Genomic DNA, 16016 nt, shown 5'->3' with positions numbered 1-16016 from the left:
GTGCCCAATCCTCCTGCTTAATAGAACAATGAAGTTGTACCCAAACACTTGGATCCAAACAGAATTTGGCCAATCACAAATGGTAATTAGACAGGATAACCAAACTCTGAACCAGGAGAGGTAAAACACATGTACAGTATAAAAACAACCCCTTACTCCTTTCAGTCTTACACAAAACTAAGATCAAAGTCAAATACAAGAAACTAAGAACCATTCTACGTACAGAATTTTTTTTCTGAGGTATATATTTGCTGTACCAGACTTCCCCATAACTCCCAATTTACCCATTTATTTGTACAGAATAGCATCTTTCTCTGTAAGACAAAAGTATAAGACACAAAAAGGCTTTTTATTATCAATTGAAAATGGATGTTGAATACACTTAGCTGGGAAAGTGCATTAAAAAAACCCCAAAGAGATCACAAAACAGAGATACCGCACAAACAAGGTGAGGCAAAATGCTCCTTCAAACATCCATGTTCAGGATGAGGAAGCAATATTAAATTCATACCTATCACCCTAGTAAAATAAAGGTGAGTAGACTTTTGTTTCTGATGAAAATGTCAATATACTCAAACAGCAGCTTATTGCTTTATATCACAGTCTAACCAAATCTTTCTATAACCTCTTGCATTACGAGCAAAATCTCTAAAATGTCGCCAAATAAAAAACTGAACTAGCCTGTAATTAGTTTCAACAAAGTCATCCTTTTAACCCTAATTTTCTAGATGTAGATGGTATTTCCAAAGTAAGCATTACGAATCTTCCTTAAGGACAAGTAGAATCAAATTGTAAAATCATAAGCAGCGATCTAGTAGCTCTTCCTCAAAGCAAGCCCTTTATTTCCCTGTAATAAATTCAAATCTAGTCTTCAGTCTCTTAATAAGTGATCAGAGAAAATATGCATGCACACCTAAACTGCTACAACAAACCTTATTTTTTAAATAACACTTCAGTCACTAATATAATAAAGACCATTGTAACACGTTAGCACTGGTATCATTATTCCTTATGATTCAATATTCTAATGACTGGCTGGAACAGAGGTTTATGTTCTGCAGAGGTTTATACCACTATTTAATGTAATTAAGCAAACTGGCAGCCAGTGCCTCTATGGAAATATCATTTCTATCATAGAGTATTCCCACCAGAAATTGAGAGGGATCATAACATACAAACTTTGATTCTGTTTATTTTTTTCCCCTGTTCTGAAACTGATCTGGCATTTCTTCGACTTAGTACTAAGAGGAAGAAGGAATTAATTTGGCTTCTGTAGACATGTTATTATTGACAATACTAATAATCTATGACAAATGGGCCAGCCCCGCTCCTCTCTTTCAGCAGGCATAGCAGCCTGCAACATCACTTCACAAAACCCCAGAGCTGGACTCTTCTCCTGCCAGGAGCCCTGTGAGTGTACCAGCAATGGGGTTTTAAGTAAGCCATTAAAATGCTAATATTCAGCACAGGGCCGGATCCCTGTAACCACTGAAAGCAGAACTAAAGCTTCTCTGGAGACAGGATAAGGCCCTTCCAATGTGATCAAAGAGTAAATACATGCAAAGCTCTGATGGGAGAAAGAATCTTTTTTCTAATTTTAAAACTAAACAGAGAGAGTCCACCAGGCTCATAATCCATGTTACAGTCACATCTGGGATCACTGACATCTGGGATAACAGCAATGAGGAAGATGGGTTCAGGTTAAAAAGTTGCCACCTGGGGTCAAAGAGAAGCAGTTAATACCCAAGATTGTGTCGAAATGGAGTTACCTTTTGGACTATACTCCCTTCCACTTGACACAGCTCTGCTGATGACAGCAGATGTACCCCTCTCTCTATAGATACACTTCATATACATACATGCACTGTGCATGGCTTTGTCATATCTGCATTTACCCCACCTTGCAGCCCCTCACTCAAGCAGGAGGTTTATGGGGCCACCCAAGAGCACAGGGTCAGGAGCAGAAGTCAGACCCAAAACCAGAGTTCACACTCCGCCTACAACAGCTCACAAGCCAGCTTGGTTAAATAAAGGCTCAGTTACCTCTCTCTCCCAGCTGTAAAGCTCTCTGTAGAGGGAAGGAAAAAAACTGAAACAAAACCCACTCCCATTTCTGGGGGAGAATGGGACAAGAAATGATAACAAGAAAGGGAAAATGTCTGGTTCCTATTATTGCTATCTCCAGTGCCTTTACCTCTACAAACAGCTTAAAGGAGGGCTTCTGGAACAGAAGTTCAACTTTCCTTAATCTAGACTCTTCAACTGCCAGGAATCTGGTTACATTTTCTCCTTCTCCAGATTTTAATATTTTTATTTTATATTCTGATCGGGACTGGGGGTAGGAAGAGTGGGAATCTCAGTGTCATTGTAAGAAAGAAGTCACCGGGTTTTGCGATCCAGCAGCTTCCTTGGCAGAGGGAACTGCTGGTTGGCATAATCCACTCGTTTGACAAAACTACTATTTCTGGGCACAGGCTCAAAAACAGGTAGGAAGCAAATGCTGAGAAATAAGGAAGTAAAAACAGCCAACAGATTTTTCACTACCAAGAACGCCAAGAGTAAACATGATTTATTTAGCTGTGTTTAACGTGTCTCTTCTGCACTAGACTGCAGAAATCTGCTTGCATTTAGAGCAGGAGGAGGAGGAGGAGGCAGGGGGGAGGAGATGAAAAGGGAATCCATTACGGCACTCCACTGGTACTTTCTGAATTGTTCAGTCACACAGTTTTATGGAGTACAAGTATTTTCTAGCCCAAAATATATTCATGTGTCAGAAGAAAGCAGCACTAATCTGCTGTTAATTAACAAGCTGCTGCTAACAAAAGATGAAGGACCCAATTCATACAAACAATATTTACGTGGGTGTCGCATGATTTTGTCACAGATCTTTTCTCTTTTTCCCTTTCCCCCCCCTGCCTCCTCCTCTTCCTCAGCACCCAGTTGTGGAGATGCAACAGCAAGAAGTCACAGCTCCTCTTGGAACCAACACCCACAGCGGTGGAGAGGGCGCTTAGTCTTGTCCCAACCCAGTCAGACAGCATCTCACCTGAGGCACTCAGCTACAGGGCTTGATGCTTCCCATAGGAAGGGAGCCTATCATATGCTCACAAGTGAAATTTCCTTAGATCCTTATTCACTTACAAGGGAGAAGCCATCTTCTGGCACTGTGCCCACAGTGGCAATGCTGCCGAGGCTCCAGGAAGCAGCATGAAGCCTCCCATCCTCCATCCATCCTCACCAGCCGGTGGATGCTGAGAGAGGGGATGGGAGACATCACTGTCTTCCCCAGTGGTTCGTGGTTTTACTTTTGTTTAAACCAACCTTTTTGCCAATGAATTTGAGGGTGGGAGGAACATGCTAACAGCATAGAGACTCAAAGGGACTAGGGCTTGCTCAAAAATATCACTGTACATACAAAAGGGTAGGGCTGTGAGAAGTGAATCAGAGGGCAGCTCTCCTGGCCACAGCCCCACTACCTTCACCTGTTCCTCGCTGGCATTTTGGACAGTAGTGCTTGTGACCTCATCCAGAGGAGTACTGAGCATAGCAGTCTGCCCCAAGCCCCCACCAGATGAAGCCAGGCACTTCGGAAAATAAACCCATTCACATCTTTTCTGCCTCATCTGAGAAATGAGACTGCGTATCTCCTGTGGGCGTCTTAAAGCTGGTGCTGGCAAAGAGATGGGAGAGTTAAAACCAATAGCAACTAGCATTAAAAATTCCTGGACTTGCTCCATTCCTGGGAACACAGGTGGGGCTGCAGGGTGGGAGAAAGAAAGGGCTGATGAACTCTCCTGCTCTACACCCATCAAACCATGCCAACCTGCCCTATAGAAGGGTTACAGGGAACAGGGTTTAGGCTCTGCTCTGCACAGCCATCACACAGCCAGCGCTGGGCAAAGTGTAGGGACAGGAAGGTGGGAAATAGAAGTATTCAAGCGTGACTTTAGAAGTGCCAGGGTTCTCCTGTGGTGGCACGCTGGAGTGGTATTTCTGCTAGCACAGTTCTCTGCACATCCCAGTTACTGTCTCACCCTGAAGGCCACAGCTTTCCTCAGTAAGAAACAAACTCCACTGAAGCATACACACATCTACCCTTCCAGGTTTTCTCTCTGTACCCTTACCCAATTCCCCAAATCATGGATTTTGCACTGCAAAAGTCACAACCACCCTCTCAGCACATCCCCCTGGCATCCTGGTCAGCATCCAGCCCCACCACTGGCTCCCTCCCACAGGACCTGCTCTGGCCTCTGCCCTGGCAGGAGCCTCTGAGAGGAACCAGCCCTGAATGCAGACTAGCACTGACTCTTACCTATGTTGTTCTCTTTGTGCTTGTCCAGTGTCACCTTTGCTACTTCAAGACCAGCATTTTACAAAGTCCTGGCCTGGGCATTTTCAAAGATCTATTTATTAAATAGCAGTGATATTTGAAACACTGATATTTACCATTTGAAAAGCAAACACATTTAAACAAGAATCTTAAAAGAGCTAATGAAAGAGAAGCAGATCCATCTGTACTGTTTTCTCCACTCACTATCGCTCAAAGAAATCAAAGAAACCTTTCCAGAAATCAGGGAAGTCTCCCAACAGTGAAGACAATAGGAGTTCACGAACTTCCTGCGGAGGGAGTGAAGACAACCAGTGAATTGCCCCACCCAAGAAACGCCTGGAAGCAAGCTGCCGTCCTGCAGAAAAAACCCTAGCCCAAGCAGCCTCAAGGCCCCAGCCCACAGACTTCATCAATCCAGCTCATCACTCCTTCCAAAACAAGCAGGTGCATTTGCTAGGGGTCTCTGACAGACACCACTGCATCCATAACATCCCCTTGATGAAATATTTCTAATGAGCGCTAATTGTCAGATAGAGAGCATTAAGGATTGAGGGTGTTTTCCTCACCCACAGGGCAGACATGGTAAGGATGAGGCCACTCCAAGACAATGCACTGTCAAAAGCCCCCTGAAGGGATGGTTACTTCTGGTGGCCAGTAAAGATGTCTTTTGCTCCTGTGTACTAGCCCTGCTAACAGAAACCCACCTTGTGTACCCCTTTGGAGAAACAACTCAAATCAGATATCCTCAATCAGCTTCAAAATTAATGTGCATCATCTCAAATGATTACCTTTGCACAATGAGGACAGCATCCTCCAGGGAAGTCTGAGGGAGCTGGCATGGGGGCTAAGGGGTTTTTTAAGGGGGTTTTGGGGTTCACTGTTTTAACTTCTTTCTTGCAAAAAGGCCCTGTACCATAAACATTAATCAAACATTGTATTCTGCCTTTTAGTCTTGAACAATTATGAGTACAGTTTTGTGATCTTTAGCCATATTTACTGATACTCAAAGGCAGATTCTATCTTGTTAGATTGTTATAAATGGGACCCCAGGGAATCGGCACACAGGCAGAGGCAGATGTGAGAGAGCCTTCTCAGAGCTTGGGTGTGCTTCAGTTTTCTACTGCTGAAATTACAAATGTTTTGGAGATTAAAAAAAAAACAAAACAACCAACTTTAGATTCCTCTGCCAGATCATTACAAAGAGCTGTCTATAGATTCCAAAATAAAAATGCCATTTTGCTGAACTTAATATTTTTTAAGGTTAACTGTTAAATTTCAAAGCGTGGTTTACATGTGCTGGCCACTTGTATGCACATAAGTTTCAGAGACAGACACAGAAAAGGCTTCTGGCTATAAACCATTAAAGAAAGAAACCCACAAATTCTATCTCGTTCTCTCTTACTTAAACATGTTGTTTCTGCTCAAGACCTGTTTCATAATACCATAAAATAGAAGCATGCTTCCGACTAGATTTGAGAAGCTGTCACATTAAAGGTAAACTTTTAATCTGCTAGAGACAAACAGCACACATTTTTATTTCACAAGAAACAGCTCTCAAGAAATGTTTAAACAAGAATTTAAGAGCTGTGTGGTAACGCCACATACAGGGGTCTCAGATAGCTACTGGGTTTAAGCTTCTTTTCCTTGTTGTTGTTTTTTTAATTCTTTAAGTAACCCACTCAAAAGTAGGCTTCTAGGAACAGAGTAACCAAGATGCATGGTAAAGTAAACCTCCAGGCTCGCTTTTATTTCTAGTTAATAGAAAAGAAATGTTTTAACTGAAACACAGGCCTGAATTTCTAGCTATTCATCCACATCTTTTTATTTTCTTGGGACTCACAATCAGATACTTTTAAGAAGTTAATTGTGTCACAATTAGTAACACATTAGTCCTCCGATATTTTTAATAGCAACCCAGGTTTTTCCCCAAGGCGCTTATAAATGGCAAGCTTGGCTATATTCTCCCTTTTTTAAAACTCCCATGCACTTTCTTCTTTAAAAAACTCCCACATGCATTTCACTTGGTCTGAAAATACCAGCACACATCTTAATCCTGCCAACGCTTACAGACATGCTTAACTTTCTGCACATCAGTAATCCCGCTGCCTGCAGAGGACCGTTGGCGTTACCTACAGCTCGGCGCAGGCTAAGGACGAAACCCAGCCTGTGCTGAAGCCAATGGCAAAACCCCCATTGACGTCAATAAGGTTGTGTTTTGACATCTAATTTGTTGCAGGATCGGGACCATCCTCATTTCAAGGTACTTTCCCAAACTCTTTTTTTGTTTTGGTTTGGGTTTTTTTTTTTTCTCCTTTTCTCTTCCTGCTCTTTCTCCCCCTCATCTCCCACATTCACTCTTGTGGGGCCCCATGTTGAGACCACTTGAAAACTTCTGCCTTTCAAATCCCTCCCGAGGAAAACCCCCTCGCTGAGACAGGAAACATCCTTTGCAGGTAAAGCTGAAAGAAACTCTTTTGCTCCAGTGCATGTGTTTGAGTAAACTAATTAAAACCTGGGAACTTGGGTTCCAACTGATGCCAAGAAGCAATCGTTAATATGAGCTGAAGTGAAATGGGAAGCTCCAGACGTTTAAAATTAGCTGTAGGGGGCGGGGGAGGGAGGAGGAAAAAAGGAAAAGGAAAAAAAAAAGGAAAAAAGGAGGAAAAAAAAGTGGAGGGAAAGAGGGAAAGGATGTTTTGTAATTTTCACTGTAAAGTCAACTCAGTGCAGCTTGAACTGCACGCAGTTAAAATGAATTTTTGGGGGAATGCTGTACAAGGAGGGGAGAAAGCACTGCTGAAAAGCAGGGGAGGGGGAAGCAGCGGCAGCCGGCTCGGAAGCGCCGTGGTGCTGTGAAGAGCGGGCAGAAGTGAGCAAACCAGCTGAACCGCTTGCAGAATTAATCAGTAACAAAGAGGCTGGAGCTGTTGGCGGGCTTCAGCCCTTGAACCTGGACTCTGCTCTATAAATTTCAACTTGGAATGGCTCTCTACTTGTTGAAAGACAGGTTGGCTCTGGGCCAAGACACAGGGGAAAGAAAAAAAAAAAAGGAAAAAAATTCCTTCTTGCTCAGGAAACTTCCCTTCAGTTTCTAACTCTTTTTATGAGATAGTAATAGGGCAGTCTAGAAAACAGGAAACAAAAAGTGGGTCTCGAAAGGAAAAAATGAACCAGGAGTTGGTTTAATATAGAAAATAAAACAAGTAGGTGCTAAATTCAAATCTGGATTTTGCCTGCACACAAGTACATCAGCTCTAATAGAAGACTTCAGAGCACCTCGGCAATAATTCAAAGGAGACCTTTACAATTACATTAGCTGACTACAGGTTTGACTCTGAAAATAATAAATGTCTTAAAAGAGGAAGCAGGCTGTTTAATCCCTGTCTGCAGCCTCATCTTGTTCTCTCCTCCCTCACCACTCCACCTTGTTTAAATGACCATTACAAAAGGAGTATAGTATGAAAACATGCAGAACCATCATTTATGCAGCAGCATCTCTTTCCTTTCTTATTTTTTCCCGCTTCAAACAAGGGTGTGCAGGAGAACCGACGCACTCCTCAACCTCTGCTCACTGCCAAGGCAGTTTCAGCCACAAATACTCTGCCGCTGCCGTGCTTTCCCAGAGTGAGCAGACAAGGAGTGGGCTGGAGCAGAGTGAGGGGCTGGAGTGCAGAGGGGGGGAGCTGTCAAAGTGGGAAGAAAGAAGGCAAACATCTATTCAGAGGCCAGATGCGCTGAGCGAGGTCAGCTGCAGAGACACAGCCCTTTGCAGCAGCTATGCAATTACATCCAAAGTCTGCACAGCACCGAGAGTCCCACAACCTGCATGCAAGGACCAGAGGACCTAGGACAGCTGGAAGAAGGTCTATAATAATTTTAATTGCTCTTCCAAGATGCTAAAGGGTAGATGAGATGCTCTTCAGCTAGAACAGAGGGGACAATGCTCTATACCGTTTGCAAGAATACATGCAGATAAAATACCCTAATGAGAGAGCGGAGAGAGAAATATCGTAAGTGCCAGCAGTGATCAAAAGGTGAAATAAAATACCAAAATAAGATACAGCCTAATCAGAGCATGAAGGACAGGGATACAAAATCTCTTCACTAGAAGTGGCTGTTAAGGTAAATTAGATTAATCACTCCCAGCTCCCTTCCTCCCCAAACTCCCTTCATTGTAAACAAGGGGCTTACTCCTGTAAGGCTGAACACCATCCAAGGCTGCTGAACATTTAAAACTATATACGTAAAATGCCTACTACAGACATACATCCTGTACATCCACTTTCCAAGAAAACTGGAATCTGCTACTTGGTAGGTCTTTTCCATCCGCAGCTTTTACGACCTTGCCGAGGGACCAGTGAGCAGTGTCCCCGTTTTCTCACTCAAGAAATACGCTACCAAATGCCAGAAGAAGGAGCAAGTTTTAGAGCTGTTGGGCTTAACAGTGGTTCGTGCTGACCATGCTTGAATCTTTCTGCAAAGGCATACATACAAAGAGAGGAAAAAACAACAACCACTAAGTAACCACTTCACAACTACCATTAACATTATTAAACTTCTTACAAGTGGTATCTACCCCACCTTCCCCGCTACACACAAACATACACACACCCCCAAGCTCTGCAACACGGCAAGCAGGAGCCAAGAGGACTCTCCTCTCCCCACTGCAGCAACCACATTCATTCCAGTTAAGGGGTTAACGATTCGTTTCCACTACTTCTCTCGAGAAAACCTACAATGAAAACATTGGCTCACGAACGCGTTCTCACTGCCAGAATGCCACAGCGCGAGTGAAAAGTCCGTTTTGTTTTCATTACATCTCTGGGATTTCCGGCTTAACTCCTGAGCTTAGACACCAAATCCCTAGATACCCCACCCACCCAGTTTTTCTTCTTTTTTTTTTTAATAACATTTCTACTGCACAGCCCACCAATTACCATTTGGAGGGTGGGAGGGAATGGGGAAAAGGAACCATGCTGAAAAGGATGCTCTGATTGGAGTGAGCACACGCATCTCCCAAGACAAGAGCCACCCAGCTACCCAGTTTCTCCTGGCTTCCAGGGTTTTCTGCTGAGAAACATGGTTTTATTTCTATACCTGGCCTCTCTCTTCTATTTCTTACCCTCCAGGCTCCCATCTTCCCACTCGGCCACCGAAGCCAGTGCTGAAAGTCAGCCCCAAATCTATGCCCTTTGAAGTTATGTGACATGACATAGAAATTCAAGCCTTTCTTGTACAAAAAATATGATTACTTCACAGGTTTGGGTTTTTTTCTCCAGTTATGATAGAAAAATGTTCCAATCTCCAAAAAAACCTAGAAATGTTCAACCTTTATGTCACAGCCGATTTGGTCACTGTGTGTATAGGCAGCACAGTTCAAACACTGGCTGAGAAAGAAAAACAATCTATGGAAAAGACATGAAGGGAGGTAACCTCATGCTATAGCAACACTTCTGTCTTGCTGAAGCAAAGGAAACATTTCTGTGCCTTTCTGTATTTATCCACCTTTGGAGAGGAACAGCAACTTTTGCTATCTCTCTAGGAGCTTTTCTCTTTTATAGTGCTTCCACACACCTGGCTTTCCTTCAGCAAAATGCCAATGCAAAATTCCCCTGCAAATACCTACAGACTTCTTTCTTGCAGTCAATACTCCACTGAGCACAAGCACATTGCTATTAGTGTTGCCTATGAAAATCTACCAATCTTTCCATGACAATAATAACCAGATATACATAGGATTTTTGGTCTTTCACACATGGCCCAAGTAATTTCACAAAAGGAACTGAATAAAGGCAAAAAGTCACTTTGTTGGGTGACATTTTGAGTGGGTTCTAACTCTGAGTAAGTCCAGAGTTCTTCCGTTTAATTAAAAGAGGGTAACAGCAGTGCCAAGCCGGTACAAACAAGCAAGTTTTGCTCTTAAAGAGTGACTCCTTACATGCATTCAGCCCAGAGCAAGAATACTCTGGCCAAGTGTACTGACTGACCTTCTTAAATCCCCTCTCATCAGCCTGCAAAATGGCACTTCTGTCAAAAAGGTTTTACCCAGAATTGTCCCTCATAAAACCAAAGATGACTATAACTAAGAGATTAGAGAGAGAGAAAATAACAGCAGCAAGCCCATTTTTCAGTTCGGCACACCATGCATTCAGGGGCAGGTCCCCACTTGTGTCACCCGATAAATCTGGTGTGGTCCTTCCAGTTTCAGGGGAGTTACCCCAGGAGAAACCAGGGCAGAGTGAGGTGAACTGGACCCCCCAGCACTCCTCCAGCACCTACCGTTTCACCCTCGTGGGAATCCTGCTAACCACATACAGGGTGCGGAAAATAACTTTGAAAAACAGGATGGTGAGAGGAACAAAACAAAAAGCTAAAACCAGCAAGGAGAATCGAGTGCATAATATTCCTTGGCCTTTTTTTTATCTCCTTTTAAAAACTCAGTGTGATTAATCTGACTCTTGACTGGCAGATGCCGGTTAAGCCTTGGTGCCTGGCGGTGCCGGACCCCGGATAGGACACCTGGGGGCGAGCTGAGGTTGCAGCGGCGAGAGGGCGGTCGGTGGCCTCGGGCTGGGGCTGAGCAGAGGGCGCTGGAGTGGGGCCACAGGGTGTGGTGGAGTTCAAGCAAGGGGAAGGAAGGGTTTTGTAACTGGCAGGTTTCTCACCTTTAACTCTTGCCCGGATTAGCAGGATCTGTGCTGCCACCTTGGTGAGAAGCACCGTGACCACAGCCCTGCGGCTGCAGCCCTGCACACAGGCTGATGGGCACCCTCTGTTAGGATCCCCCACAGAGGCAATCACGTTTGTTTGAGACCTCCATGTTGGCTTCCACCGGCAGCCTTTAAACTTTAACCCATCAACATATCAGCAGCCCTTGGTCATGCTTCAAGCCTCAGTAAACCAGGGAAGGGCCACTCCTGTGGGCTGGGGCTTGCCCTGTCCCCAGAGGAGAGCTAAGCTCCCCCAGCATGCCTCCCCACCCCCAACTCTGGGCACAAGCAGGGCTCTGGGTGAGATCACCTAGCTTGTTTTTCTCTCCACACCCAAGCCAGGACCTCAGCAAGGTCCCAGAGGCAGGAGGCTTGCTCGTTAACTCTCTCTCAGGGCACCACTAGTTGACACCTTCCTTGTGTCATGTGTCCTCCCCTTACTGCTCAGCAACACCAATTAGAAAAATGTGTTGCTAAATACCTGGTAAAATGTGTTGCTAAATACAGCAAAGGAGGAGGAGGTGGCCAGGTAACTCCTCTGCGCTCAGGAAAACCCCAGCAGATGCGAGGGAAGAAACAAGTCTGGAAAAGCCTCACAAGAAGGATTGCAACTACAAGCTGAGTTTCTCAGGCACTGTTACCACACACTTCTGGAAGCCTCTTCTTCTTTACATAGTGTTTTTCCTGGCCTGGCTTTGACAAGTCACTCCTGCAAGACCCAGTATCCCAGGGATATGCTGGTAGCAGCACCCAGTGCCATGTCAGCCTTGGGAAAGGGATGGCCCCTAAGCCATATGCCCGACACCACCGTCACAGTGCTCGGATTATTTCAGCTTGCATTTTCCTCCCCTCACACGTGAAGGCATCACGATGTCTGTCTGAGTCCTGCAGTTAATATGGGTGCACGGGTCCATAATGGTACATTGTAAGTGAATGTCTCAGGGTAGACAGCAATAATAATTAGCTGTCATGATTTGAAAAAAAGGATAATCCATGCCATTGAGTTAACAATCACTCACACAACACACATGGATTTAACTAATCTTAATTTGGAGAAAAATAACAATTCTAAATATATCAAATAGCCTATTTCATGGCAACCTACGGCGGTGTTTATCTCTGGCTTCCAGCACATGCGAGTTATTTAGTTTCTCTCTCTGGCAGTTTTACCATTCAAAAGCCTGAAATGAACATTCATGGAGCAGGGGTTGCAGTTAAATCCTGCCTCTGACAGGGAGCCTTTTTTCACGATGCACATCTAGTTCAAGTACAATGTGTGGAGCCCAGCACTGGTGGCCAGGACAGGATGAATGAGGAATTCCAATCAACCCCCTCCCCTTTCCTAGCACTATCCTTGCAGAAATTAACTCGCTGTCTTAATGAACTTCTACTGCTCGTGTCGTTATATGTCTGTGAGGGTACTCTGGCCCAAAGGTGCAGACCCATCAGTGAATCTGGAGAAGGTCTGTCCCAAGTGGTGCCTGCCCCGCAGAGGTTCCTTCCTCTCTGCCAGGATGAAACCATCCAGCATTAAAAGCAAACTGTCTGCCTGGTACTTTTTATTTAACCTGGATCATTTCAGAAAGTCCTGCTAACAAACAGACCGGTAGCCCACGAGCCCAGCAGGGCCATGGAGAGGAGAGAAGATACTATCAGTCAAAGGACAGTGGAAGCATATTTCCCAGGTCATTCTTCAGCCAGGACAGGTGACCTGGTTATGCCCAAGATCTGATAAGTATGAGAGATAAAAAGAGATATAAAATACAACACTGGTCTAATTTTTTTCCAAAATACCTGCCAGCGGTGAAGTAAAAGGAGCAGTGACTGATAACTCCTAGCCAACTCATTGGCCAGGCTATGTTTTGCTGTGCAACAATCTGGTACATCTGTTTGATACTATCACACCCTCTCTGCGAGAGGCAGAACTGATTTTCAAACAGGTCAGCCAATTTAAAAATAACAAAACCAAAACCAAAAACTTTACAGGGCAGACTGCTCCTAAGCAAGTCACATCCTCCTAGTGCCAGCTAACATGCTACCACACATTGCATGGACAGTGGTAACTAAATGAAAACACCTTGAAAAACTTGGATTTGCAAGTTACCAGGCAGGGAAAGATGACAGATTTTATTACCATAAGATCTTTAAAAGCTGATTGCAGAGGCAAAGTTGCCTTTGTCTCTAGTGAAATACAGAAACATCAGCCGGAGATTTGTGTTACAAATTGTGCATACAATTTGTTGCAGGCTCCTGAGCTCTACATGCCTACCTCAAAGCAGCTCAGGGTCTGTTGTGTGGTCAAGAGGCATTCAGTGATGGGTGCAAGAAGAGCTACCAAGAAAGAAAAAAAAAAAGACAAAAAGAAACAGAGGAGGAAAGACCTCAGGAGTACCCTGTGCCAGGATGAATGCTCAGCACTGCATCCCGATATCCTCACACCCAGAGGGAAGAGAGGCACAATGGCAGAGCCAAGCTCAGCTCCCAATGTACCCTTACAGCATCCAGCCATGGGAGGATGTAAGGTTTGGCAGCTTAATCACACCGCAGAAGGCCACACAAATTATTTTGACCAAATAAGAAGGTCTACAAAAATTACACAGGATCAAGGAGAGGAGCTGAAACCTCTTTGAGGACAGCAGCGGTGGCAGCATATTTCAGGGAGCCGAAGTGGCGAGTGGGTGATTTCTGGTTTCCCTCTTCAAATATAAAAACTCAATTATCTTTGAACAGCTTGCTTTACACATGAATTGACACATTTATTTTACAATAAATAACTGAAAGTTATCTATGTTTCCTTTACTGTTAATCTACACAAAGAAATAATAAACAGAGCTTGTCTACAAAAATGCAACTACTGCAGTCCTCAGAATTCAATTAAGCTAAAATAATTAATGCTTCTACCATATTAAATTACTTTATACATTTGAGCCACTGAAGTTTTTTTTTATTATTCTTTAATCTTTTTCGCCTTTTTATTTAATAAAAAAAAAGTTAGTTTCAAAGGGGGGGCTGGCTAGGAGGGGGGAAAAGAGCATGATTTGCTGTTAAAATGTAATGGTCTCCTTTAGCTGACACAGCATGTAGAGTGTTTTGTGCCTTTGATTAAAATAACATTTTAAATGCTTTGAACAAACATATCTCCCCATACTTCTAAGGGATTATTTTACATATTTCTTGGTGGAATAAAGAAATTCATTCTTCCTGTCGCAGTACAGAAAGGCTAAGAATATCTTTCGTCACATATAAAGTAAAAATACTGTAGGCTGTTGCATTATTACAAAAAAAAATAAAAAAATAAAGAGAGGGGGTGGCAGGGTAGGAGAAAGCTGCCTTAGAGATTAAGTTTCCCTTTTATGAAATCGTATTTAGTCTCTTTTTTTAACAAATCTAACAACAATGCTCTACAGCCGCTCACTGGGAAATACCTTTAATGTTAAATGCAGATTCTGATTTTCTTGGCTAATGCAGAAAGCCTTTCTATTGAAATATAAATAAGGGGTTTGGTATATCCCACTAAAGCCTTTCCAGTGAATGACTTCTGTGGGTTTTTCATGGCTACCCTCCATGGCTGTAATGTGAGGCTTTTATCCTACTATTGAAAACTATCCGCTGCTATTAAAAAAAATATGGAAGGACACTGCACCTTTTTATCTCAGAGCTGGGTTCCTAATTGAGAAAGCATTATTACTCCACTATTTAGTGGATGTCCCTATCTCCATGCACTGCTGAGAAAATGCCAATCAAATGATAAACCCTTTTATTTTTCTCAATTCAAAATCTTTTCTACATATTTTCATTTGATATTCAGTTTAGTCTGAAAGAGATTAGGTGTTCCAGATTGGCTTTTAAATTTATTTTTTTTATGCCTTTCTCACATGTGAACATCCCCTTCACCCCCTCCTCCCCTGGCAGCTTTTCTGTGTGGCACAAGTGTTGGTTATGTTGATACTGACCCCTAGAAGCTGCGATGGGACAGCACCCTGTGCACTGGGCCACTGAGGTACTTCACTATGGACTGAACTCGGGCAGAGATTAGTCAGAGATGAGCTCTGGGCTGCAACTGCAGCATAGGTCTCCTGAACCAACCTTACCCTGGGTGTCCCTTACCCTGGGCACCTCTGCAAGGGGCTGAGCACCATCAGTTTACAGGGAGATCAACAGTTACTGAGAGTGCTCAGCATCACTCAGACCTTCAGCAGACTGGAGGAGAATGTGCTGAATACTTCTCTTCTGCTCCTACCAAATGGGAAGGAAATCTAGCCTTCAAATCTGCTACTCCACAACGTAGTCATCTCTACCAAGAAATGCATTCACAATTGAAAAGAATGAGGAAAACTGTAAAAGGACGGGGAAGGCTGAAAAAGGATGAGGAAAAGACAGGGTCAGGTCTTACAGTAGAGTTGCTTACAACCCTACCACACAGGCTGCCACACATAATGCCCCCAAAGCTACCAGCTGTCCCATGCCAAGACGATGGCTGCACCCAGAAAAGATTCTTAGAAGAAAACAATGTAATTAATGGGTGGCATATAACCTCTCCTAAAAGACAGGATGTCTGAAGACTGCAGCATTTCAAAGCCGGCATCCTCACTTATATGATACCCAAGCTCGTCAGAGATACTGGGAGCTGATTCAGAGACCTCCAACATTAAAAGTGGGAATCTCTTCAGCTTCAATTGTAAAGATAGGAGCCTCTCACCAGTCTTCTGGGGATCCCCTCGTGGGAACATATCTACTACAGCCAGGATCCTGGACTGTCAGATCTAATCCCACAGGACAATTCCTAGAGAAATCGGGACAGTGGCAGAAAGACAAATTGCCACTGATCTTCGGTACGGGATGCAGTTGGTTTGAACAAAAAAGGCCCGTTTCACGGGAGATCCTGCTGTGTAACATAAAACTCCCATTCACTAGCAGGGAGGAGAGCCTTCCTTTCACCACTGTGGAGGGGAAAAACGCCCTGCATGATGGAAGCA

At 43.8% G+C, this 16016-nt stretch overlaps 1 protein-coding gene across 2 annotated transcripts in view; it reads right to left on the bottom strand.

The window, feature by feature from the left end:
* BCL11B (BCL11B, BAF complex component) overlaps positions 1 to 16016 on the bottom strand; it is a 96967-nt gene that overhangs the window by 65286 nt on the left and 15665 nt on the right. The gene's annotated exons all lie outside the window — the stretch shown is intronic.

This window comes from Corapipo altera, unplaced genomic scaffold (genome assembly GCF_003945725.1).
Source record: "Corapipo altera isolate COAL_440 unplaced genomic scaffold, ASM394572v1 23, whole genome shotgun sequence".
Classification (NCBI taxonomy): Eukaryota; Metazoa; Chordata; class Aves; order Passeriformes; family Pipridae; genus Corapipo; species Corapipo altera.
Note: the sequence above shows the minus strand (reverse complement) of the source record. Positions and strands in the feature narration are given on the sequence as shown.